Raw genomic sequence first — 26395 nt, 5'->3', positions numbered from 1 at the left:
TGCAAGATGCTGCAAACAGAAGTCAGTTATGCTGTGCTTCACGCAAACAAGCGCATACTCACCTACAAATTTTCTACAGTGCCTTAGTCACTCTGTAGCCAACAGCTGTTGTTGTGGCCATTAACAAAATAATCTGCACTGCCATTTTTCAATCCCCTGATCCTGCAAACTATAGTAGATGTGAGTTCCAATAAGCCATGGCGGATACACATTCATGTGTTGTGATCACAAACACATCATCCAGCACAGGCATCCAACAGTATAGGAAATGTATATATGTGTGTAGACTAATACCAGAACACATGTCCATTGCTCAACCACAGTATTATGAGCAGTCTATGTACAGCACAGAACAGTGCCTGTCCAATCATGCTGTGAGAACAGTAGTCCTGCATAATACCTAAGGGAATAATGATATATGGTGCACACCATGGGGGCATGTGAGTGTGCTTCATGCACACCTGGGGCATTGGTTCCGTGGAACCAGAAGATGAGGCTGGCCAGGTGTGTGAGCAAACCACTGCTACACAATACCCTGGCAGGATGCTACCAGTGAGAGAAATGCTATAGACCAGACAGGTCTATTCTTGACACAACAACAGGTTCATCCCTGGTGGGATAAACCAACAGTTGTGGCTCACATCGATGTCATCACCAGTATCGGAGGAGGATCAAGAGAAGGCTGGTACATACGTGGACTAAATGGATGAAGAGCCTGCAGACACTTGGGTGGGGACAGTATATTGGAGGTGTATCGAGACGTGCAGAGAGGGAAATGTGCAGAGGTGTGGTATGGCAGTGCTAGCAACTGGGGATGGGATGGATGCTGTGTATGTGGAGCTCGGGAGCCGGGAGAAGGGAACATGGGTATGTCATTATGGTAGACATATGCAAACGAAGCAAAACAGCAATAGTGTAGTGGCCAGAGAATCTGCCTAACGCGCACGCATTCCCAAGTCGAGTCCCACTGCAGCACATCCTATTTTCCATGTGATATCCATATGTTAACTTCATTGTGCTGTATAACCTACTAAGTAACATTTATATTTGCACAGGAGTACTGCCTTAAATGCACATGTGACGTGTCATAATGACTAAAGCACTAGTAAGCATGTGTAAGCGTATAACAGCAGTAGTATACATGGATATGCAGTTGTAAGTGTGTGTAAATGTATCCGCACGGGGGTAAGCATTGCCTACATAGATTGAGCTAAGTAGATGCTAGCTGAGTGTAAGGAAATGCACTCCGAGGTTAGCATTGCTTAGCTCTGCGCAAACCTGTGCACAGCAGCGTACGACCACTCACATGTCCCTAACTCACTCTGTAACCAACAGCCGGTGTTCTGCCCTGAAACTCAATATACAGCCTCTGGAAGGCCCACACCTGGGATGCTGCACATCATACACTACGTGATTTACCATTAAACCATGACAGATTTACATAACCACTCATTCCACATACATATCATCCGGCGCAATCAATTAACAACACGGGGGAATGTAGAAATAACATACCACACAACCTCTTAATGCATGAACCCCAGACATAGCGTGCTATAATGTGGGTACATATAGGGATATCTGTCATATCCTGCTCTAATACACTTCAAACATTGCAAGTTCCACAGTTATATGTGGTAGAACACATATATTGCTGGAGATGATATGTCTGAAACACGTACGTGTCGGCACAAATGACTGACCTCAGCCCTAAGGTCATCCATGTCAATTGCCAAAAGAATAAGGTACAGGCCACACATATAGGCCAAACATGCATAGACATATGGACAGCTATACATCTGTAAATGTAGAGAGATAGACAACTATAGGTATATATATGTGTATAAAACAGTCAGAAAATCAAAGGAATAGCAGCGAAGCGGGTATCTTAAAAACAGATTTATTGCCAAATAAACAGACAATGTATGGTCAGATTAGCGCTTTCACTCGTAGAGCTTCTTCAGATCGTGAATGACAAAACAAATACCTTACAAGAAATTTATTCAATACTGCTCAGCTTATTAACCTATCGCATTCATTTACCAATCAAGCCTTAAAGTGAAGAATGTAAATGCATAGTGTTTTAAAGAGCTCAGAATGTCTTCTCCAAGAATCTAACGTCTGCTTGCATATCCATATGAATATAACATATAGTACACACAAATATGCCTACATCTAAATGCTGTTCATATATATAAACATAAAATGAAAACTAATATGCATTAACAATACATAGGTATAGCAATAATATACAAGTAGAGATTATAACACCATAGCTTCCAAGGCGGTGCATTGGTTTTAAAAATATATTTTTTGGTTATTAAGATATGTGTATTTCTTAGCTTTAGCTTTTATATTTATGTGCTGAATTTTATATATGAACAGGTTAATAAGCTGAGCAGTATTGAATAAATTTCTTGTAAGGTATTTGTTTTGTCATTCACGATCTGAAGATGCCCTACGAGTGAAAGCGCTAATCTGACTATACATTGTCTGTTTATTTGGCAATAAATATGTTTTTAAGATACCTGCTTCACTGCTATTCCTTTGATTTTGGGACTGTTTAATTCAACAGTATAACTGGAACTGGAGCGTTTGTCTGGTATTTTGGAAGTGACATTGGTTTTATCTATATATATGTGTATGTATGACTCACAAATAACCATATAACAGCAATCGTACATAGATAGATTAATATGTTCAGTATATATATATATATATATATATATATATATATATATATATATATATATATACATACACACACATATATATATATATATATATATATATATATATATATATATATATATACATACATACACACACATATATATATATGGATACATATACATAGCTAGAGCTATATCCATGTCCAGTTCTATCCCTCTATATATGGGGGTGTAACATATATACTTATGCAGATATACATAAATATAGACATGTGTATATGATTTCCACATGGGAATGGACTCCTGGCCCACTCCGTACTACATAACAGACTATGAGCACAGTTAATGGGGGTGGGGGCACAAATGAGGGACACCTGGTAATTGCTGCTATGTAACCCCCCCAACCCTAACGGATATGCTGTGCAATCTAATATCCAGCACATGCAGTACTTGACAGCAGGAACCACCACACCACCACTACAATGCTCCAACAGTTATCCATGTCACCTGTACATGTCAGGCCAATATCTGTAACATATCATGCAGATACGCCATTGTACCGCAGGGAGTGTACTATGTTTAAGGGCTACACATTACAACGGTACAGATACGCACACACATCCATACATTGACAATCATGTGCAGGTATATACATATATATATATATATATATATATATATATATATATATATATATATAAAATGGGATCCGTCAATATGTTCGAAGTTTCACTACTTCAAACCCCACTTCATCGAGTCCACTTGTTTGAAGTAGTGAAAATTCGAACATTGACTTTGGCAGTCACACTACAGTGTGGAATGGGAATATTCCCTTTTTCCCACTGTAGTGCGATCTTGGAGTTGGTCTATTTAAGTAGGGGTGTGTGGGGGGCACAGGGGGGCTTGCCCCCCTGCAAAAACATGTTTTAGTGGTTTTTTTTTTTTTTTTTTGGGTAGCCCGGGGAACTAGACTTCAGTGAAAGTGCACTTTCGTTTAAGTGGTCTTTCGCTGAAGTGTAGGGTCTACTGCTCTATTTCGAAGAAGTGTATTTTCGATGTAAAGCAGTAGACCCAGATAAGATATATGGGCTATATGGGTACATACACATATACACAGACAAAGGGTATTAGTAGCCATACATGTGTAGCTGTAGTGTGGACGTACTGGGTGCAATGTATATCCCCAGCCACAAGCCCTGTAACCTGTACCTTTGACATGTGTGGTGTGGCAACTTGCCCCACAAAGGGGATATTTGCATTGCACATATACCTACTCACAATTCAAAGGACATGACACGACACAGAGAGGTATGTATACACAGACAACCTTTATTTGTGTACCATACAATAATGTATGCCATTACTAGCAGCACATGAATGTTGATGTATATAACCAGTGATGGATGCAAGGCCCACACAAAACAGTAGATGCAGACAGTGCGCATATATAACATACTATGATGTCCAGGCTAAGCCATTCAATTTGTACAACAGTTGACAACAGATTTGCTTGCACGATACGTAACAGTCAGCAATATCAGATGTAGTTCAGCAGCCTCCAATTACACCCTGTAGTCACACCCTAGAGAGACATTCATTACTTGTGGTAATGTCAATGTATCTGTCACATGTATGGTCCCTGGCCAACAAATGTTGTGGGTGTCCACGCTATGACTGGGATGATAGTAGGAATGCTAGCAGTAGTTAATGATAGGCCATTACCTAACAACCCCTACCCATATCACAGCAGGACAAAGGCTGCCATATATGTGGAGAACAAAGGCAGGAACGCAGGGCCATACCCACAATATTGCAGTTACACACCCTGGAACATGCTGGTGTTACTGGATGTGTTGCAACATACCCTTATGCAGGAATACGACATCAGGTACACAAATGGATATAGCCATGTACTGCCAGCATACAACACACACACACTGCCAGTGTAATATCCGACACAGGACCTGTGTGGTGGACAGACAACACATGATAGGCACACCTCTGTCCAGCTAGAGGATAGGCCCACAGTAATGAGCTATGCAGACAGACTGCCATCCAAGGTAAACTAGTATGTACACACACACACATGCACACACACACACCCTGTAACACCAGTAATATGCAAAGCATTACACCACTCTACTCACAGTCTGTCTGTATGTCCCGATCCTCCTACATATATGTGGCTGCCCTGAGTGTGCAGGTTCTCCTGTAAGAGGTATTGCTACCTGCTGTCTGTAACATTGGTGCACACACACAGGCAGGATGTCCATCACACAGGGAATGTACAGGGAATACACCTACATGATGTAGGGAGTCATAGTGGGTGGTTGCCATGACAGTGGTAATTGGAAGTACTACACATGTGTACTCAGATATATATATGGCTATCTGGATAAGTACATGTCCATATCACCCCACCATATGTCCTGGACATGGAGTGTAGCCCTACCCCAGCCCCTATAGTCCCAATGTAGTAGTTCAAGGGGATGCCTGGTATGTATAGCTGGTATATTAATAGACATTTGTTACTGTCATTGGGATTGTTGTCACGGACATGGTGTGTGTGGAAGGTGACATCTGCTCATAACATGTGCCATTGGCTACTGACAGACATCCTAAGGTTATCATGGTGCAGTACCTGCATATATAGCAGGCTCGACAGCCATGTCACAGCACAGGGTAGGATACACATGTGTGACAGTGCATAACCACAACCAATGTGAACACAGCCACAGCCACATATGGTATGCTAGCATAATAGTACAGCATATGGACTATCTGTCCTACACCATTCTCATATGTGCCACTTACAGAATTACCCTACATATACTGGGCTGCTACACAGTCTGGTCTGATGGCTGTCTGTGGCATGGGACATGTGTGTGTGTATGGGCCTACACACATGTAAGGTAATAAAGGTACCATACAGTGGGGCAATATGTAACAACAGATAGAAGGGGAGCTAGAACAATGATATCTACCACAGTCTGTACACAGACCATAATACATATTAACAATACACACACTGCCGACATTCACCATCACCACACAGACCTCAGTACTGTACAAACATCCACAGAATTTTCAGGGTATGGCATTAAGTGTAACCCCTACTGTACATGACATGTGTAGCACTCTGATATATCACTGGCGTGTTATCAGATATGATGACACTATTTACGGTGTACAGCACATATGCACCACTTCATGCACGACATATGTACAAAGGTTGACAGAGGTGTGGCTGACAGCACATACACAGGGCCAGTATAGACATGTTGCTGTGATACCCTCATTAATCTACCATTGTAACGGGGTTTGTTGCAACATATGTCCAATGAGGGATATGTAGTCAGTAACTGTCACGGCCTTCACCATCAACAGACTGCAATCCTCACAGTACCTTCTGCATTCCACAGATAGTTGCATCATGGCTAACACATAACACCAAAGGCACAACACTGCCCAGTCTGTAGATGAGCCTGTAGATGGGAATTCCTGATATACATAGAACTGACATGGCAGGTACTGCAACATATATGACAGGCATATCCAGACAAACACTGTTAATCCAACATTACTCCATATGCAGTATAGCAGCACTTACAGTTCGTAGTCAGGTCAGGCACATCCCCCTCCTGTTTGTTGCCCTCTTCTCACAGTGTATGTTGTTAGAGGTAAATTCCCAACCCATCTGAAATGCTGTTTGCCAAACGACAGTTCTAGCTCCTGCTCACAGTGACAGACAAGAGCCAACACCACCAGGATGTTCCCAGGTATTGGAGTGCATTCCCATGCAATTGGCTATGGGAATGTTACCACATCTGTTCCACATGCAATTGGCTAGGGAAGGGCTGCAATTCTTGCAGAGGCCATCAGCTGATCATGAGCATCACGTTTAAATACACATGCTGCTACCTAAGCAATACAGGTGTGGCCCTCCACATCCACCAGAGAGGGAGTGGGGGAGGCAGACAGAGGTGAATACATGTCAAAGAGGAGTGGGAGGGTAAAATCGATGCATGCTTGTGTCACATACCTACCAGCACAAGGTATCAAACACCCGACAGCTGTGCAGTGCTATCACAGTTCGATGCTGTTATTGGATGTGCCACATGGGTTATCTGGTGGGGAGCACTTAGAACATATATGTGATGGTGAGTGACATCTGCAACAGGGATACGGTAGATATACAGTAGATGATGTACATGTGCCTGTCTGCATGAACAGGTGCCAGCAGCAGCAGCACAGGCACACTCACACAGGGATACACACACATTAACACACTTGGCAGGGCCAGGAGTGCAACCCATCACTAGTGGGATTGCCACAACACATCAATGTGCAGAGAACACATGCACCACATGGGTGATACGGAGGCTGTATGGGCAGTGAGAATGAGGGGATGTCAGACATAAGGTGGCATGCTTCACTGTGCCCTGGGGGGAGTAGTGCATGTGGATGTGGACATCCGCACCATACAACACACACACGAACACACAGGGTCCAGTTCTGACATGCATGGATGCATGTCTGCATGGGCGTGTGGTGGCCAACAGTGCCAGCAGGCTATACAAGAGTAGGCGATGGGTATACCTTGGCATAAGCCCACATGACAATGGTCTGCATTGTGGCACAGGCCTGTAGCATCTGCATTTGCCCACACAGGTGGGTATTGCATTGTCTTCCAGTCACCTGGGTGACTATTGTGTGTGGCCAATGCTGTGCATCACTTGCCATGTATGTGTTCCCTAGTCCATGACTTGGATGGTGTCTAGGATGTGCACACCTCCCACATGCATGTACAGTGACATGTGGAACTGTACCTGGGGTGTTTGGCCCATGCTTTGAACACAGTTTATCATCAGATGTGCCAGTCTTACCCAAGTGTGGCAGGGAGTGGTACTGGTCAGCAGATTTACCCTGCACCCACATTGATAACATGCTAACAGCATTTCCTGATGTCAGTGTAATCTGTCCATACAGGCCATGTTGTCAAGCATGGTATGTCCATTGTGAGTCACATGTGAAGGCACAGTGGGGTTGCTAACTGTGACTGGCAGGCCTTGATGTCACATGTATGGTTATGGCTTTGCACCCCAGCCTCTCAGCCATTTACATCTGTTATCCCTGTATGGTTGACATTGTGATATATAGTAGGGCCACCATAAATGAAATTAGCAAAACCCCTCTACATTGCCAACAGGTGTCACAGACTCACAACCACCTCTACACATGATACGAGTTGCAAACACACACACACACACACACACACACACACAGACACACACACACACACACACACACACACACAGACACACCTGTCATGTCTGGGAGAAGAACCCATACCTAACTAGTTAACTACACTACAGCACTACAGTTACGTGCCACAGACATTACTGAAGTACATCTTTCCCAAAGGTGTATTTCACAATTAATTACATCAGCAGGACTACCAAAGTAGGGCATTTGTAATGTATTGCGAGTGAGTAGCCTACAATGCATTGCTCCATACACAGACACTGAGACATACACATCACATCCGGAAATGGCATGGATGGAGATGGAACACTACCACCATTCTAAATCACACTACAGCAGTACACAGTTACAGAACGTGCTACGGTGATTACTGGACTATCAATTTCCCAGAGGTGTACTTCAAGGTGAGTGACATCAGTAGCCTTGGCAAAGTAGAGTATTTGTATTGTATGGTGTGTGAGTAGCCTTAAAAGCATTGCTCTTTACCCAGTCAGACACACACACACGCACACACGCACACACACACACACACACACACACACACACACACACACACACACACACACACACTCACACACATAGTTGCCAGGGCTGGGGTCCAAACACCTACCTAACTAGTTTATCACAATACAGCAGTACGCAGTTACAGGATGTGCTACGGTGATTACTGGGTTATCACGTTTCCAGAGGTGTACTTCTAGGTGAGTGACATCAGCAGCCTTGGCAAAGTATAGTATTTGTATTGGATGGAGTGTGAGTAGCCTAAAAAGCATTGCTCTCTGCCCAGTCAGACACACACACACACACACACACACACACACACACACACACACACACACACACACACACACACACACACAGACGCCAGGGTTGAGGTTCAAACACCTACCTAACTAGTTTATCACACTACAGCAGTACGCAGTTACAGGACGCACTATGGCAATTACTAGTCTATCACATTCCCAGAGGTGTATTTCTAGGTAAGTGTCATCAGCAGCCTTGGCAAAGTAGAGTATTTGTATTGTATGGAGTGTGAGTAGCCTAAAAAGCATTGCTTTCAACCCTGTCAGACACACACACACACACACACACACACACACACACACACACACACACACACACACACACACACACACACACACTCACACACAGTTGCCAGGGCTGGGGTTCAAACACCTACCTAACTAGTGTATCACACTACGGCAGTATGCAGTTACAGGACATGCTATGGTGATTACTGGGCTTATCACATTCCCAGAGGTGTACTTCTAGGTGAGTGACATCAGTAGCCTTGGCAAAGTTGAATATATGTATCGCACGAAGTGTGAGTAGCCTAACAAGCATTTCACTCTACACAGTCAGAGGCAGACAGGCACACACACAAACACACACTCACACAATTGACAGGTCTGGGGTTAGTACTACTACTACCTAACTACTCTGTCACTACAGCAGTACACAGTTATGGGATGCACCATGCATATTACTGAGCTATAGCTCTCCCAAAAGTGTAAGTCACATTGGATGACCTCAGCAGGCTGGTCATACTACTGCTATGGGGAGAGCAGTGTGTGCATGGGCCATACCCCATTCAGGTAGGGGTTGACATGCCACATGCAGGCACACACGGGGTCATATGTCACATCTGTGTGTATAGAGCTACTAGATGGTTGCTTCCTTGTACAGTCTTGTTGCACAGCTGGTACGTACACCACATAGTCTGTCATGCTGACAGGTACTGGTGGCTAGTATCCACAGTGGGTTACATCTGCACCTCATATGTTGGGGGCCCTTTGGCTGTGTGCTAGTTGGGACAGGCCTGCATGGCTCCTTGTCATGGTCACCCTCTTCCACACATCTATTCCTGTGTACATTTGGCTTATTATAGTGTGTTGTCCTTACATATTTGTCTGTATTCCTATCCACTGTGTGTGCAAGGCAGGAGTGGTGCATACTGACATGTGTCCGCACTGAGAACTGCAGCTTCCAGATATGTCTGGTCTACTGGTGTTTTCAGACATGACCTTCATGTGTTTAAGTGTGTGAGCATGCCCAGTATGACCTGTCAGTATGTTGCTGACTGAAATTGCCTTCATTCCTCTAAGACCACACCTCTTCCTCCTCCAATTACTTCTAGAAATTACTAGCCACACCTCTTCCTTCTCCTAGTACTCCCAGAACACTCTACCACTTTTCATCTTCTCTTACATCTGCTTTCTCTTACCACTCCCTTCCATCTTACCACCACCTTCACATTTCTCCAACCTCACCCTTTTTACTTCCAAATTTTACCTATATATATATATATATATATATATATATATATATATATATATATATATATATATATATATCCCCAATAATAAATTTGCACAATGTATAAACATCCCACCCCATTACTTATCCTACTTTTATTCACACTACTACTACTTCTTCCTCTAATCTTTGCCTACTTACTTACTTCCTATGAATATCCACTACATCTAGACCATCTCTATCCTAACAAGGAAACCAATGCTCTATCCCTTCCACTCCTCTTTAACCATGCTAATATAACAACTTCACCCAAATACCTACTTGCAAAGTATCATAGAATACTACATATTAAATATTACACCCTTAATCTCAGGAAAAATCTATTTCTATACAACAAATTCCCTAACCCAAGCTATATAGGATTACTACTCTCAATTAAAGATGGAGATATCCACCCTAACCTAGGCCCAACAAATACTCCTAGTACTCTCCACAGCCAAAATCCCTCCCCTATCAATTCCCTTAGTAATACATCTAACTCCCTCCAAGTAGCCCATCTTAATATATGTAGCATAAACAATAAAGTACCTCAACTCCAAGCTCTAGTAGAAGTATATTCCCTTGATATCCTCTGCTTAACAGAAACATGGTTAAAACCTGCTATCAAAGACAATGAATTCCTTCCACCTGGATATAACATACTAAGACTCGACCGAGTAGCCAAGAAAGGAGGAGGGGTAGCTATTCTATTTAAATCAGGCTTACAGTTAACCACCTACAACTGTAAAATACCTCTTGATTCTAATGCAGAAATTCTCATCTCCAAACTTCATATTAACAATGCCAAATCCATCTATATCATCTGTATCATCTGTATGTATCTTCCTCCTGGTAATAACATTGCCACCATGGAAAATAATCTTTGCTGGCTATCCCAACACTTGCCTCAAGAAACCATAATCCTAGGAGATATAAACATTGACTGGAACTGCTATTGCAGCAGCCTCCCTACAACCCACATTAACCTATATGGTTTTACTCAAACTGTTACATCCCCCACCAGGATCAATAAAACTGACCACAAAGCTAGAATATTAGACTGGATTCTCATAAACCATCTCCCTCACAACTATGATTCAGGAACCCTCCCTGATGATATAAGTGACCACTCACTGACCTATATTATCAGGCACAAAACCCATACTCCCAATCCAACATCTGTCAAAAATATCAGATCCAAAAAGAATTTTAACCCTGAACTATTTGAAAAAGAACTAAGAGCTTGCAATTGGTCTCCCTTAAAACACCTCCCTTTAGAAGAATCCATCAATTACTTTAACTCTAACTTTCTTGCCATTCTCAACCAACACGCTCCAACCAGATTAATTAGAGTTAAAACCAAGTCTGCCCCATGGCTTTCAAAAGCAACCAAACGCAAAATGCACCTTAGAAATAAACACTGGGCCAAATGGAGAATGACTAAAAATCCTGTTGACCAACAAACCTTTAGACAGTTAAGAAATGACACTAAGAAAGCTATACTCTCTGATAAAAGAAATTACTACTTACAATTCCAACAAACTAATCAAAACAACCCTCAAAAATTCTGGTCTAGCATTAACCAATTACTCCACCCAGGTCAATCCACCACACCTAACCCTCAAAATACTAACCATACTAATCCCATGAATACAGCCAATACATTCAATACCTTCTTTACTAATACTATCCAAACACTGGCTAGTCAGCTATCACCTAATAACTTCACTATACCTTCTTATAACTCTACCTCATACCTCCTTTTCATTTACAACCTGTCCCAACTACATACATTCTAAGCCTCATACAAAAACTAAAACCATGCTCTCCCTCAGCAGATCAACTACCTGCCAATTTTCTAAAGCTATCAGCCAAAGCTATAGCTTATCCTATTTCCATTCTGATCAATAGGACTATTACTGAAGGTCACATACCTAGCCTATGGAAAGTCTCTCATATTATCCCCCTCCATAAAGGCGGACACTCAAATGAGCTCTCCAACTACCGCCCTATTGCCCTTCTCTCACCCCTAGCAAAGATCATGGAGAAATGTATCAATAGGCAATTACTTGACCACTTAACCCAAAATAACTTACTTTCCAGCTGTCAACATGGTTTCAGACCTTCACACAGCACTACCACTGCCCTCCTTTCCTTTACAGATTGCATAAACAAAAACCGTAACCTTAATAACCTTTCTTCAGCACTATTCATTGACCTGTCCAAAGCATTTGACATGGTCAATCATCAGATTCTCATCAACATACTAGAATCCCTATCATTAGATGCACCTTCTATGAAATGGTTCCAGTCCTACCTAGATAAAAGACAAAAGGCAGTAATTTGGCATAAGACTATTTCTACCCTCCAACCAGTTACCCTAGGTGTCCCTCAAGGGTCCATACTAGGACCTCTCCTCTTCTCAATATTTATTAATGACCTTCATTTAGCCATCCCCCAAGCCACATGCATACAATATGCTGATGACTCCACACTTATATGCTCAGCCAAATCCACAACTGAACTCTCTCTTACCCAGAAGGTATTTAACACAGTTGAATAATGGTTTACACAGCATTGCCTTCTTTTGAACCCTAAAAAAAATAAACTTCTCCTCTTTAATCCAACTCACAAGTCCTCTCCACTTGATTTCTCAATTATATCCACTACTGGCACCATTATATCACCCGACACAACCACCAAACTATTGGGCATCACCATTGATAACAATTTGAACTTTGACATCCATATCAACAATACAATAAAAACTGTCAACAAAAAACTTGGCTTCCTCTATAGAATTAAATCTTACCTTTCTCCCACAGCTAGAACAACCACAGCTCATACTCATGCCTCACCTATTTTTACTAACCTTTCTAAAAATAACCTCAGCAAACTGGAAACTTCCTACAATAACATCGCTAGAGTTGCAACAAGAAGCCCTTACAGAACCCACCACTGCATAAATATAAAGCAGCTTGGATGGCTTGAACTACAAAACGTGATTAAATTCCATCAGCTAACCATTGCCCATAAAACTCTTTATAAATGTTCCTGTACTCCTATTCTATCTACCCTCATCACTCCATACACAAATCTGAAATCACTACGTTCCTCACACAAAAATCTCCTATATACCTCTAAACCTAACAACAAGGCTGGTGAATCTCTCTTCTCTAATGCTGTTGGAAAAATCTGGAATCTTCTCCCCAGCGACCTTTCCTCTCTTCCCTCTCTATCACTCTTCAAAAATAGACTAAAACTCTACCTTAGAACATACTGATTGTGCCCCTGTACTAAACCTGACTAGGCTTCTATCCAGCTAATTAAACTTAGCTCTGCCTATCCCTCACTACTCATAAACCAATACATATTATTTTACCTATAAATATAGATTTCCTCTTAAACTACACTGTGCCCAGTCACTCTATACACTTCCTACTGAAGAATATTTTTTTCTTTACATTATACATGCACATAATTAACCTGTCTCCTCTTTTGACCTTAGTCTTTCTGTTTATCTATATTTTAGACCTGCATATTGTATAGTATAAGCATTCTTGCACTACAAGCTTTTTTGTGTCCTCACAGTATTTTATGTTGTAACCTGTAATATTCATTGTTTACAACTAATGCTGCTATTTAGTCATTTTTTTTCTTTTATTTTTCTCTTGATATACCTGCAATCTGCTTGTTTAATATGAATATTTTATTTAGTCTTATTTTGTATATTGAGTAGTAAGTTTTTCATTTATCTGTATTGGAGCTTATCTCCCAGGGCCTCTACTGAAAATGGATATGTATCCAGCTAGACTAGCCCGGTCAACAAATATAAAATAAAATAAATAAAATAAAGTGTGTTAGCATGCCCAGTATGGCCATCTGTATTGCATGTGTGGATCACATCCAGGTTGGTTGTACTGCGTTGCTGACCTTTTGTTGTACACCAACAGGTAGCATGCTGTGTCTGCAGGGTATCCATCAGTCATTTGCCAATGACTGTTGCTACATTTCTGCATAGCGGGGGGGGGGGGTTACACCTGACTGTTTCTACTGTTCTACACAGGAGTGGGGGGCACACCTGACTGTTACTCTATGTGTATGTTGGATGGGGGGAGCACACCTGACACTTGTACACATTTGCTAGGACTGTACTGGTATGTCAGGTACTCCATTTCAATATGTAGTCTTACCTATCCTGCTGGCTAGGGCTTACCAGTGTAGTACAGATCCTAGCTTTGTTTACCTACATATTAGTGTCTGACTTCTTGGCCTTCACAACTTACATCCCACTGCCTGGCCTGCTGCGGTCTGTCTGTGTAGGCCTGGGGGAGAGGTTAACCATAGAGCACATTTGGAGGCCATAGTACAGCATTTGTTTGTGTTTGTATTCACTTGTCTTGCTGGCTGAGACTGTTGTTGCGTATGTGATCCTTCCTGACTGGTATGTGTGGCTCTTATGGACACCCCTGTCGCTCAGGCCATTTCCTGCAGTGGGTTTTGTCACCCTGTGTAGTACTGGCTACTATGGTGACTCCAGTATGTGTTACAGATCTCATGCTGCCACTATGGGTGTCTACTCTCTGCTGCCTTGAAATCTGGCTACCCAATTCCCTTGCATGTTCACATCCATACCATAGCTACAGGTAAAAACACATTCTACTCCATTTGGCAATTGGTAGGTTGATTGACTTACCTTGAGAGTGTGCCAGACTTGAGGATGGTGCTGGAGGGCTGCCTATGTCGGATGCCCATAGTACACTCCCTATACATGGTTGGGCACAGGTAGTGTCATGTTTGGCATCCCTTTTACTGTCTGTGCGAGTCAGAGAGAGGTTTCATTCCCTGGGGCCCTACTGTGTCAGTGCATATGCTATGCGTTGCCTCTTTGCCAAGGCCAGGGCATACTGGGCATGCCCCTTCTGCCTACTGGGGCAGGCTCAGGTTGTTCCTCCTCCGAGTCACTCTGTACCTGTACTGGCCTTGGCATTGGTGGGGGGCTGTGTGGCCTGCCCCATGCTGTTCCTGTTACAGCTGTTTTAGCAAGATCATATTGTGTAGCATAGCACATACCATTACTATTTGGGTACATGTAGCTGGTGAATACTGCAGGGCTCCACCAGATGTGTCCAGACACTGGAACCATGACCTGAGCATCCCAAACACACACTCTATTGTATGTCTGGCCTGTGAGTGTGCATCGTTATGATGTTGTTGTTCAGGTCTGTGTGCATTTCTGATGGTTGACATCAGCCATGGCTCCAGTGGGTACACAGCATCCCCCACTAGGTGACCATAGAGGATGTCCACATTGGCAAATCTGTGGTACAGCTGCATCAGTTGCCATATGTGTGAATCATCATAGCTTCCAGGGCAGCCAGAACACACATTCACTATAATGCCCTGGGCATCACATACAACCTGGCAGTTGATGGAGGGGATGCCCCTGCGGTTGATGTAGGCCCTACTCTGCTCTCCCGGTGTTGCTTTGATGCATATGTGCGTGCAGTCTATACCATCCACTACCCCAGGGTAGTTAGCTATTTGGTGGAAGAGATGCATATTGTGGGTCAATACCTCACGTGTGTTGAGGAAATATACGTGCTCACTGGCATGTGCTGACATGTCATCCAGGAACTGGTGGAATACTCTGGATGCTGATGCCTGTGAGATGCCCATGTTATCCCCAGTTGTAGTTTGGGAAGAACCTGTGGCTAGTATACCTAGGCCTACACATACCTTGGTATCCAGTGGGATGGGTTCCCCTTGGCCAGTGTAGTGTGTCAGGTGTGGCCTGCACAGCTCAACGATTTGCTGTAGGATGTTTCTGTCCCCCCTATAGTGCTCAACTATCACCAGCTCATGTAGCCCCTTGTAGGTTACCCTGGGTCTGTGCACTCTTTTCTGTCTCCTCACTGTAGGTAGTTTGGCAGCATTGACATCCTCACCACCCTCAGCATCTTGCACATGTTGCTCTATGTTGCCTGCTGCAGCCCTTCTTATTCTGCAGGTTTGGTTTTAAAATTTCCCCGCTTGTATACACAGGTGGTGTAGAGTGTGGAAAAACCAGTGGGGTAGGTGTTTGCTTGGTTTATAGTGGTGTTCTGGGCTGGGCTGGTCTGCTTCCTGTGTGATTAGCTGATTCTGATACATTTCACCTGGCAGCTCAGCTAGTTCTCCTCGATTACCTTCCTACTGCTGTTTTTCCTTCCCATTGCCTCCCTGTTTAGGCCCGTGTGCGCGCCATGCAAACAGAGTGCTCAAATGTGCACAGAGCTGCTTTTGCCTGGTTTAACTTCCTTTTACTTCCTGTAAAACCCGGTGCGCACACCTGCTTACACTTTGCAAAGAGTGCTAGGCAGGTTTAGACACATCCTAGCTTAGCTGTAAGCTAGGAGCAATCCCAAGCCACAGGTCTCCAGTCCACTTACAGTATGCCTGACACCCCCCCATTATGTCACCTATATACTAGTCTTGCACCCAGCTATTTATACTCTTACACTCTTGGGACCTGCCTCACACCCTGGGAAAATCTGGGATTAACTAACCTTTCCCTCATTTGCATAGGATTGCCTGCTAATGCATAGTTATATGTCCCACACTGAGCCTCCCCACTAAGCAACCATTACTCACTGGCCAGGTTGTCTTCTGCCTGCCATTGACTTGCATGGCAGAATACTGATTTTAGTTAGCATGCTTATTTTAGGTTTATTTTATTATTTTCTCCCCGATCCCATTTGAGCGTCGCTGCCCTACGCTTAACCAAGCGAGCTCGGCGAAAAGAAAATTAAAAAGTTGTTTATTTTTTTTTTTTTTTACAGTTTGCAATGCCAGCAGCCTTTTACTTGGACATTGGCATGCTTCCTCAATGATATACAGCCTTTATTTGGAGCTGTCATAGCTCTATTTTGTAGATTGCAGAACTGTACTTGGTTACTAACCGAGTACATTTCTGCACACTGCACTCGTCCTGCACGGACAGCTGCCAGCTTCCTGGATCACACATTATCCTCTTTTGCATGGTTTTCACCTGCAAATGAGGGTAATTTGCATACAGGAGCTCGGTCCTTTAAGGATTAGCCTAAGAGCTCATGTGCACATCCCCGGAGCTCATTCCTGGATCACATGTCGGCCATATTACCGAAAATAGCTCTTAAACTAATCCTGCATGCTATAAAGGGCTTCATAAATCTGGGGGTAATTGTTTTTATGTTATATCAGAACTTTCCTACTGTATTGTTTTACGTTTCTGCGTGATCTCTGAACTCTTGAGTAGCACAGTGGTGGAGTGGTATTGTCTCGTGTTTTTAGTATTTATTATTAAATATTTTAAAAAACTTTTACCTGTGGCTGGTTTGTGTAGAGATATGTTAAGCTCTAGAGTACATTGCATATTTATAGAGTTTATTGTACAAGGCCACTTTAATAAGCCTTGACTGATTAGTCACACTTACCAATTGGATAATAATATTGCACAGTAATAATTGGACGCCCTTTTAAGGGCCTTTGGGTAGCTGATAATTATTAGCTGTTGGTGGCAGGAATTACTGCCATATCGTCTGGGTAAAAGGGGCACAGCTGGAGAATTTGTGTCAGCCTTTCCCAGGAGTGTCTGTGAAGTTGTATAAAGACTTATCTCAAAGTGTGTGTGTGTGTCAGCTACTTGGGCAGGGGCATGAAACACTGGTTGGACAGAGGTTATCTTGCCAGCTAGGCTGAGATCTGGACCCTATAGCTGTGCCAGTGAGGAGTCTTATTGGGGACCTGGAGAGCAAGGGAGCAACCAGCCCCAGACTGACTGTGATCTCTGTGTGCACTTAAGGGAAATTGTACTTTACTGTGTGTATTTGTTATCCTTTCCTCTCATATGAGATGCCCTCTCTGGTGTTAGTGGTAAGGATTGAGGCTCCTTGATTGCTGGGCCAGGGTGTGGCCGTCACATGTGGTTTGCAGTAGTGGGATCCACTTCACATGTGGTTTGGTGGTGGTGGATATCTACATCACATATTGATTAGATGACAAATACTAATTGGCTTGTAGTGGTGTGGGTAGAGTGAATCCTGTAGCTTATGTACAGTGATCTCTGAAGGTGTTTTGTACTTTAAATCAGCCTCACAGTGAATACTCAGAGTTCAGATCACAATTGTTTTATTTCTTTTGTTAGCTTAGTTAGTCAGAGTGAGCAGGCAGCATGTCAGCAGAGGAGTATGGAAAGCTGACAAGGAGCCATCTGGTGGAGATGTACCAGGCTAGGGGATTGGTGCATGGAAACATGACTAAGGCAGACCTGATTGCAGCCTTGGTTACAGCTGCATCAGAAAACAGCATCCAGGAGGATAATCAGACTGGCAGTGGAGATACAATATCCTTGGATAATGGATAGCTCAACTTTTCTACGAAGGACAATCAGACTGGCAGTGCAGATACAATATCCTCGAAGAATGGACAACTCAAGCTTTCTGCAGTGGACTTAAAAATCCAGATGGTGCAAAAGAGACTTGAGTTGGAGGCCAGGCATTTGGAGATAGAAGCTGAAGAAAAGGAGCGTCAGAGGAGGCATGACGGAAATGCTGACTCTTCACCAGAGTCATAGAGATAATGGGGAAGGGAGTAACTGGACCCCAGAAGCACAACAGGTCAGTAAATTTCTTCCACAATTTAAAGAGGGGGATACTTTTGATAGTTTCATTCATATGTTTGAGAGGGTATGCAAACAGTATAGTGTTGACCAAAGGCTCTGGGTAAAGTTCCTGACCCCCTTACTCCATGGGAAAGCTGTAACTTTTTTATCAAAAATGCCTGACTCTCACTGTTTTGATTATACTGCTGTAAAAAATGTCTTTTAGAATGTTTTAATCTAACACCTGAAATGTATAGGAAAAAGTTTTGTGAGCATAGACGCAAGGCAGATGAAAGTGTGTGTGAATATGTTGCTGAACTGAGCACTTATTTTCATAGCTGGGTGAGTGGATGTCAGGTCACCACTTCTGAAGGGCTGGCAGACCTTTTGGTGAGGGAACAAGCCCTTAGCTCCTTGCCTGAGGACATGAGGATCTGGTTAGCTGACAGACAATGTGCTACTTCAGATAAGTTGTGAAAGAAGGGAGACCTATACCTAGCAAGCAGGACAGCCCTGCACAGGAAGGAAACCCCCAGTACTGCTCATGGGTCTAAAGGAACTCATGGTGGGAAGCACAGACTGTCCCAGCAGAATCTGCCAGTAGTAGGGGAAGCCACTAGTCCAGGTACATGTCCAGGAGCTAGGGTTAAATGTTTTGAATGCAACCAGTGGGGCCATGTGGCATACAGGTGTCCATGGAGGCAAGGTGGGGAAACAAAGGTGAGGGAGCCAGTAAGTGGGAAAGACAAAAATGCCAATAATAGGTTGTCTTGAGACAACAGGGGTACTAAACTACCACCAGAGGCTATATCCTATTGTAGTGAATGGCGAAGAGGTCATTGCCAAGAGAGACACAGCCTCTGATATAACCATTGTAAAGCCCCCAATGGTTACAGAGGAGCACTACCTACCTGGGCAGTCTACTCCAGTCAGGGCTTTAGGAGGGATCCCATTCCAAATACCTTTGGCTAGGGTTTACCTTGACTGGAAGAGTGGAAAAGGAAGCCAGCAAGTAGGTGTGTTTGAGGATATACTTGCAGATGTCCTGATAGGGAATGATTTTGATAGTGCAGTACCCTATGCTTGTGCAGTTACATGCAGTCAGGCTTGGAGACAAACATGTGGGTCTGGTAGCCTGGGGGAGACCCAGACAGACTGCATACCTGCAGCCAGGACTGGTGAGGTGATTACTTCAGGGAGTGAGCTACACTGTAGCAGTGTGACTGAAGGTGAGCCACAGCTGCTTGTGGGTACTGATGGTCCCTTGGACAGAGTGACTGCAAAGGTAGAGGTGAGTAGTAGTACCCAGGCTGAAAGTGAGACACCGCTGTCAGAGGATGCCAGACTTCCTGTGGAAGGGGAGCTGGGAAGGGTTACAAGGAGAGAGATGAAACAGGCTCAGCTGTCAGACCCTACATTGCAAGGCCTGAGGCAGGTAGCTAGGGAGGCACCTGATTCTGAAGGGAAATGGGAATCTGTATATGGAACAAAGGGTTACTATACAGAGTGGACCCCTGAGGGAGGGCTAGAAAGTGAGAGAGTACAGCAGTTGTTAGTGCCTAGAGCCTACCGTCTGGCGCTTCTAGCCATAACTCATGATATTCCCTTTGCAGGTCATATGGGCATAAAACATACAAAGAAGTGTATTATGCAGAACTTCTATTGGCCTGGAATTTCCAGAGATGTATCAGGGTACTGCAGGACCTGTGAACAGTACCAAAAGGTAGGCAAGGCAGGAGACAAGGTGAGAGCTCCTTTGATGCCTTTGCCTGTGATTGAGGAGCCATTTCAGAGGGTAGCTGTGGATATTGTGGGTCCTCTGAGTACCCCAAGTTCCACAGGGAAAAAGTATATCCTAGTGTTAGTGGATTATGCTACATGATACCCTGAGGTGGTGGCTTTGTCCTTCATTGAGGAAGAGAAGGTGGCAAATGCTTTGTTAGAGATTTTCAGCAGGGTAGGTTTCCCAAAAGAAATACTGACTGACCGGGGTGCCAATTTCATGTCAGACCTGCTGGCTTGTCTGGGGAATTCCTGTGGGGTGAAGCACATGAAGACCACCCCCTACCGTCCCCAGACTAATGGTCTTCTTGAGAGGTTAAACTCTACAATCAAGTCCATGCTACGGGCATTTGCAGATCAGTTTAAGAGGGAGTGGGACAAATATTTGCCCCATCTGTTGTTTGCTTACAGAGAGGTTTCCCAGGAATCCACAGGTTTTTCACCCTTTGAGTTGCTGTATGGGCATAGAGTGAGGGGACCTCTAGATTTAATTTGAGATGAGTGGAAAGGTGAGTGTGAATCTCACAAGGAGTCTGTTGTGGCATATGTCCTAAACCTCAGGACAAGGCTCAGGGAACTCATGGGCTTGGCCCAGGAGAACCCGGCAGAAGCCCAACAACAGAAAAAGGTGTGGTATGACAAGAATGCTCGAGCTAGAGAGTATGCTGTGGGGCAGTAGGTAATGGTTCTCATTCCTGTCAGACATAACAAGCTGCAAACAGCTTGGGAGGGTCCCTACAAGGTGGTAAGAAAGGTAAGGGATATTAACTACATGGTGGAAATGCTAGGCAGATGGAAGGGGCACAAAATGTACCATGTTAACATGATGAAACCTTACCATGTTAGGGAGGTCCTTGTGCTGAGCATTTGCTGTGGATTGCAAGAGGAGTTTGAGGGAGATCTGGGGACTGATTTCCTCAGTGAGGCTTGGGCTGACACCTCAGTGGAAGGGGTAGCAATGTCCCAGCAGCTATCACCTACCCAGGCTCGAGAAATCAGAGCAATGTTGCAGGAATTTGGGGACATGTTCCATGGGAAACCAGGATGTACCCACCTGGTGCAGCACCAGGTGGCTATAGGACCCCAAAGGCCTATTAGGCAGGCCCCTTATAGGGTGCCTGAGGGAGTCAGACAGACTCTGAGGGAAGAGGTACAGGAGATGTTGGAACTAGGGGTGATACAAGAGTCCAACAGTCCCTGGGCCTCCCCAGTGGTGCTGGTGCCAAAGAAGGATGGCAGCACCAGGTTCTGTGTGGATTACAGAAAATTAAATAGTCGCACACAGTCAGATGCTTACCCCATGCCTAGGACAGATGAGGCCCAAGAGCAGCAGGGTGGGGTTAAGTATCTTACAACCATTGATCTTACCAAGGGTTACTGGCAGGTGCCCTTGACTCCATGTGCTAGAGAGAAGTCAGCCTTTGTGACTCCCTTTGGCTTGTATTGAGTTCACAAAGATGCCCTTTGGGATGAAGAATGCCCCAACGACTTTCCAGAGGCTCGTAGATAATATCTTAGCAGGAGCAGGAGGGTTTGCCCTTGCTTGCCTTGATGATATTGCCATCTACAGCCATTCCTGGCCAGAGTACCTTCAGCATGTCAGGGAGGTACTGGGCAGACTACAGAGGGCAGGGCTGACTATTAACCGAGCAAATGTCAGGTAGAGGTCTCCTACCTGAGACATAGAGTGGGGAGTGGTAAGATAAGGCCAGAACCTGCCAAAGTGTAAGCCATTCAGGCATGGCCTGCAACTGTTACTAAAAAGCAGGTGAGTGCATTTTTAGGGACAGCAGGGTACTACAGAAAGTTCATCCCCAGTTATAGTACCATAGCTGCTCCCCTCACAGACCTAACAAGGAAGAACAGGCCAGATAAGGTAGTGTGGACCCCAGCATGTGAGCAGGTATTCCAGAAGCTTTGGGAGTACCCCCTGTGTTAGCCAGTCCAAATTACAGCAAAGAATTTGTTGTGCAAGTGGATGCTTCAAACTATGGGGTGGGGGCTGTACTTAGCCAGATTTCTTCAGAGGGGGAAGAGCACCCAGAGGTTTACCTCAGTTGTAGGCTCCAGTCCAGGGAGGAATGCTATGCAGCTGTAGAAAAGGAATGTCACGCTATAGTGTGGGCACTGCAGAAACTTCAGCCTTATCTCTATGGAAGGAAATTCACTGTTATGACAGATCACAACCCTCTGACATGGTTAAACAGAGCCAGTCAGAAAAATGCCAAATTGCTAAGATGGAGCCTGGGGTGCAAGCATATGATATGTCAGTGCAGCACCACAGTGGGAGTAGCAATGCCAATGCAGATGGGCTCTTAAGACAGGGAATGAGGTGAGGAACACTCAGATAGACCTAACCATCTCAAGCAGCGTTTATCAAGGGTCACTTGAAAAACTATCTTGAGTTCTCTCGGGGGGGGGTGTGAAGACTGGTAGAGAAGGGGTGAAGGCTGACAGCCTAGTCAAATAGAATTTGGTACATAATTCTATTATTTGTAAATACTGTGAATGTTGAACTTAAAACAATGTGGCAACATTGCCATCTGCTGTAAAGAAAGCTAAGTCAAACAATGCTTGTTGGTCCTTTGAAATTAAAATTATTTCATCACTGCCTTTGATGTTTTACAAGCTGGCTCCAGTTCGGCTGGATGGGGGCTTCCTGCCTATTGTTGTAAGGCTAACGTTAATGACCAGAATTTACATGTGGAATGTTCTTTATTCTCTAAGTGTAAACAAATGTAAATTCAGTTAATGTGTAGCCTGGCAACTCCAGGAACGGTGAAAACGATGATGTAATGTTTATCAGAACTGGAGTTTCAATTTAAACAGTGAGAACCAGAGATTGTTAAGCATTTTTGTCTTGATATCCAACCTACAGCACTGCCTGTTGTCTTAAGTAAGTTATTTTAGACGTATGTTTTCTTGTAGTAATAGCTAGGAAATCAGAAGAAAGTTAGACTAATTGTTTTTCTGTTATATCAGAACTTTCCTACTGCATTGTTTTAAGTTTCTGTGTGATCTCTGAACTCTTGAGTAAGACTGTGGTGTAGTGGTATTGTCTTGTGTTTTTAGTATTTATTATTAAATATTTTAAAAACCTTTTACCTGTGGCTGGTTTATGTAGACATAAGTTAAGCTCTAGAGTACATTGCATATTTATAGAGTTTATTGTACAAGGCTACTCTAATAAGCCTTGACTGATTAGTCACACTTACCAATTGGATAATAATATTGCACAGTAATAATTGGACATCCCTTTAAGGGCCTTTGTGTAGCTGATAATTATTAGCTGGTGGTGGCAGGAATTCCTACCATATCATATCGTCTGGGTAAAAGGGGCACAGCTGGAGAATCTGTGTCAGCCTTTCCCAGGAGTGTCTGTTAAGTTGTATAAATACTTATCTCAAAGTGTGTGAGTGTGTGTGTGTGTGTGTGTGTGTGTGTGTGTGTGTGTGTGTGTGTGTGTGTGTGTGTGTGTGAGTGTGTGTGTGTGTGTCAGCTACCTGAGCAGGGGCACAAAGCACTGGTTGGACAGAGATGGTACTGGAAGATAGCTTGCCAGCTAGGCTGAGATCTGGACCCTATAGCTGTGCCATTGGGGAGTCTTATTGGGGACCTGAAGAGCAAGGGAGCAACCAGCCCCAGACTGACTGTGATCTCTGTGTGCACTTAAGGGAAATTATACTTTACTGTGTGTATTTGTTATCCTTTTGTGTTAGTGGTGAGGATTGAGGCTCCTTAATTGCTGGGCCAGGGCACAGCCATCACATATTTTATACAGCAAATTTTCAGATTTCTGTTGGGCATTTAAAAAGGTGACACCCTATCTTACTATCAACATATTAACTGCACACTACATCTGTCAATGCACTGCTTACATGTGCTAAAAGCTTGTAACATTCCTAGTGTAGCTAGTCTAGCTTTAACTAAAAAATGATTTCCTTTGAGTGGAAAAAAAAGTAAAAGATTACTTTGACAACAGATTGTCTTTTTTAACATTTTTATGGTCTTTTCATGTGTTTTTGTCTATACCTATGCTTTGCTTTTCTTTGTTATGTTTCTGAGTGTCTGAATGATTGCAAAAAAGACATACACACACACACATATATATATATATATATATATATATATATATATATACATAAATATATTAATTATATGTATATAAGTCAGAATCTTCATTTCACTGAACCATTTTCACTGAAAACTCATTTCATCGAAAACCTACTAAACAAGCATCTCCTAAAATCAAGTTTTTGTAGGGGGCAGCCCCCCTGCAGCCCCCATGTGATGGTTTTGCCCTCCCTGCATGACTTACATATATATATATATATATATATATATATATATATATATATATATATATATATACTAACAGCATGATTACACAACTGTGGAGAAAGAAAAAAAACATTACGCACAGTACAACAGTGTTCATGAGCAAACGCAGACATCTGCAGATTTGTGGGGTAAAACATGATGCTGATCATCGCAATTCACACATAATCTACTAGACTTACTTCCCTAACCACTCCTGTCATAAGAACTGACATCACTGTATACTTTCTATATACTTCTACACTCTTCTATGAAATGAGTTTTCAGTGAAATGGTTTCAACCATTTGAATTTCAGTGAAATTCAACGTTATGACAAGGACTCACACATATAATAAATATACACACACACACACACACACACACACACACACACACAGACATGCACACACATGTATATATGTGTGTGTGTGTGTGTGTGTGTGTGTGTGTGTGTGTATGAGACGCTTTGTTGTATACTCGTAGAAACAAAACTCAAAAGATTAAGCTCAATCTTCACATGATTGAAAAAAATAAATAAATAAATAAATAAAACAAAAATCCTGCTAGTTATGCACACCAATTCCAAGATCACTCAATAATGGGGTAATAGCAAATTCCCTTACCCTGCTGCACCACGATCCCATACAAAAAGTTGCCAGCAAGGCCTGAAAAAGTGTTTGCTGACATGAGTGTTTGCTGTTTTTGACCTGCAACTACATATATATATATATATATATATATATATATATATATATATATATATATATATATATATATATATATACCTGACAGTGCGGATTTTCATGCCCAGTTAACATCACAATCAGTTTTTAAGGTGATGGGATACTCCACTTGATTTTATCTTCTGTGGCTCAAGAGAGAATTCTTTATGTGAAAATGTAAACTCATAGAATTCATGTTTCTAATTAATAAACTCCCTTTTCTTTGTGTGTCTGTTACCATGTTCCTAGTATGTTAAGAGATATTCCTTAATTTTGAAATATAGCTCTATAGGTAAAATAAACTTTTGCTTGTCTTGCCAGTAAAAAATTTACAATCTCTAAAGTCCATCTTTATACGAATTTCTTCTGACTTACTTCCCTGTGTCCTGTAAAAGTACTGTAGCATAATTCATGCCAAAAATATGTTTATATTTCTTTAATCCAAAATGAGTGGCAAACAGTTTTAGTTAGTGGTACATTACTTTAGATTTAGTTAGCTTACTACTTTGCCACAATTTAAGTCTAAGATTGTATCAACTACAATGAAAGTCGTGTGTTTGCCTTCTCACATCTGCACACATTCTCACCTCTTAAAAGTTCTTTGGATTATGTGGTGTGACTATTAATAAAACTCAGGCTGCCAGTCTATTAGCTCTCGTTATAATGTCCATCACTTCAGTATTTCTGAATTCCTTTTATATAGTATTTTTCATGTTAAATG

Source organism: Protopterus annectens, chromosome 13.part0 (genome assembly GCF_019279795.1).
Source record: "Protopterus annectens isolate FY-2018-M chromosome 13.part0, PAN1.0, whole genome shotgun sequence".
NCBI lineage: Eukaryota > Metazoa > Chordata > Ceratodontiformes > Protopteridae > Protopterus > Protopterus annectens.
Note: the sequence above shows the minus strand (reverse complement) of the source record.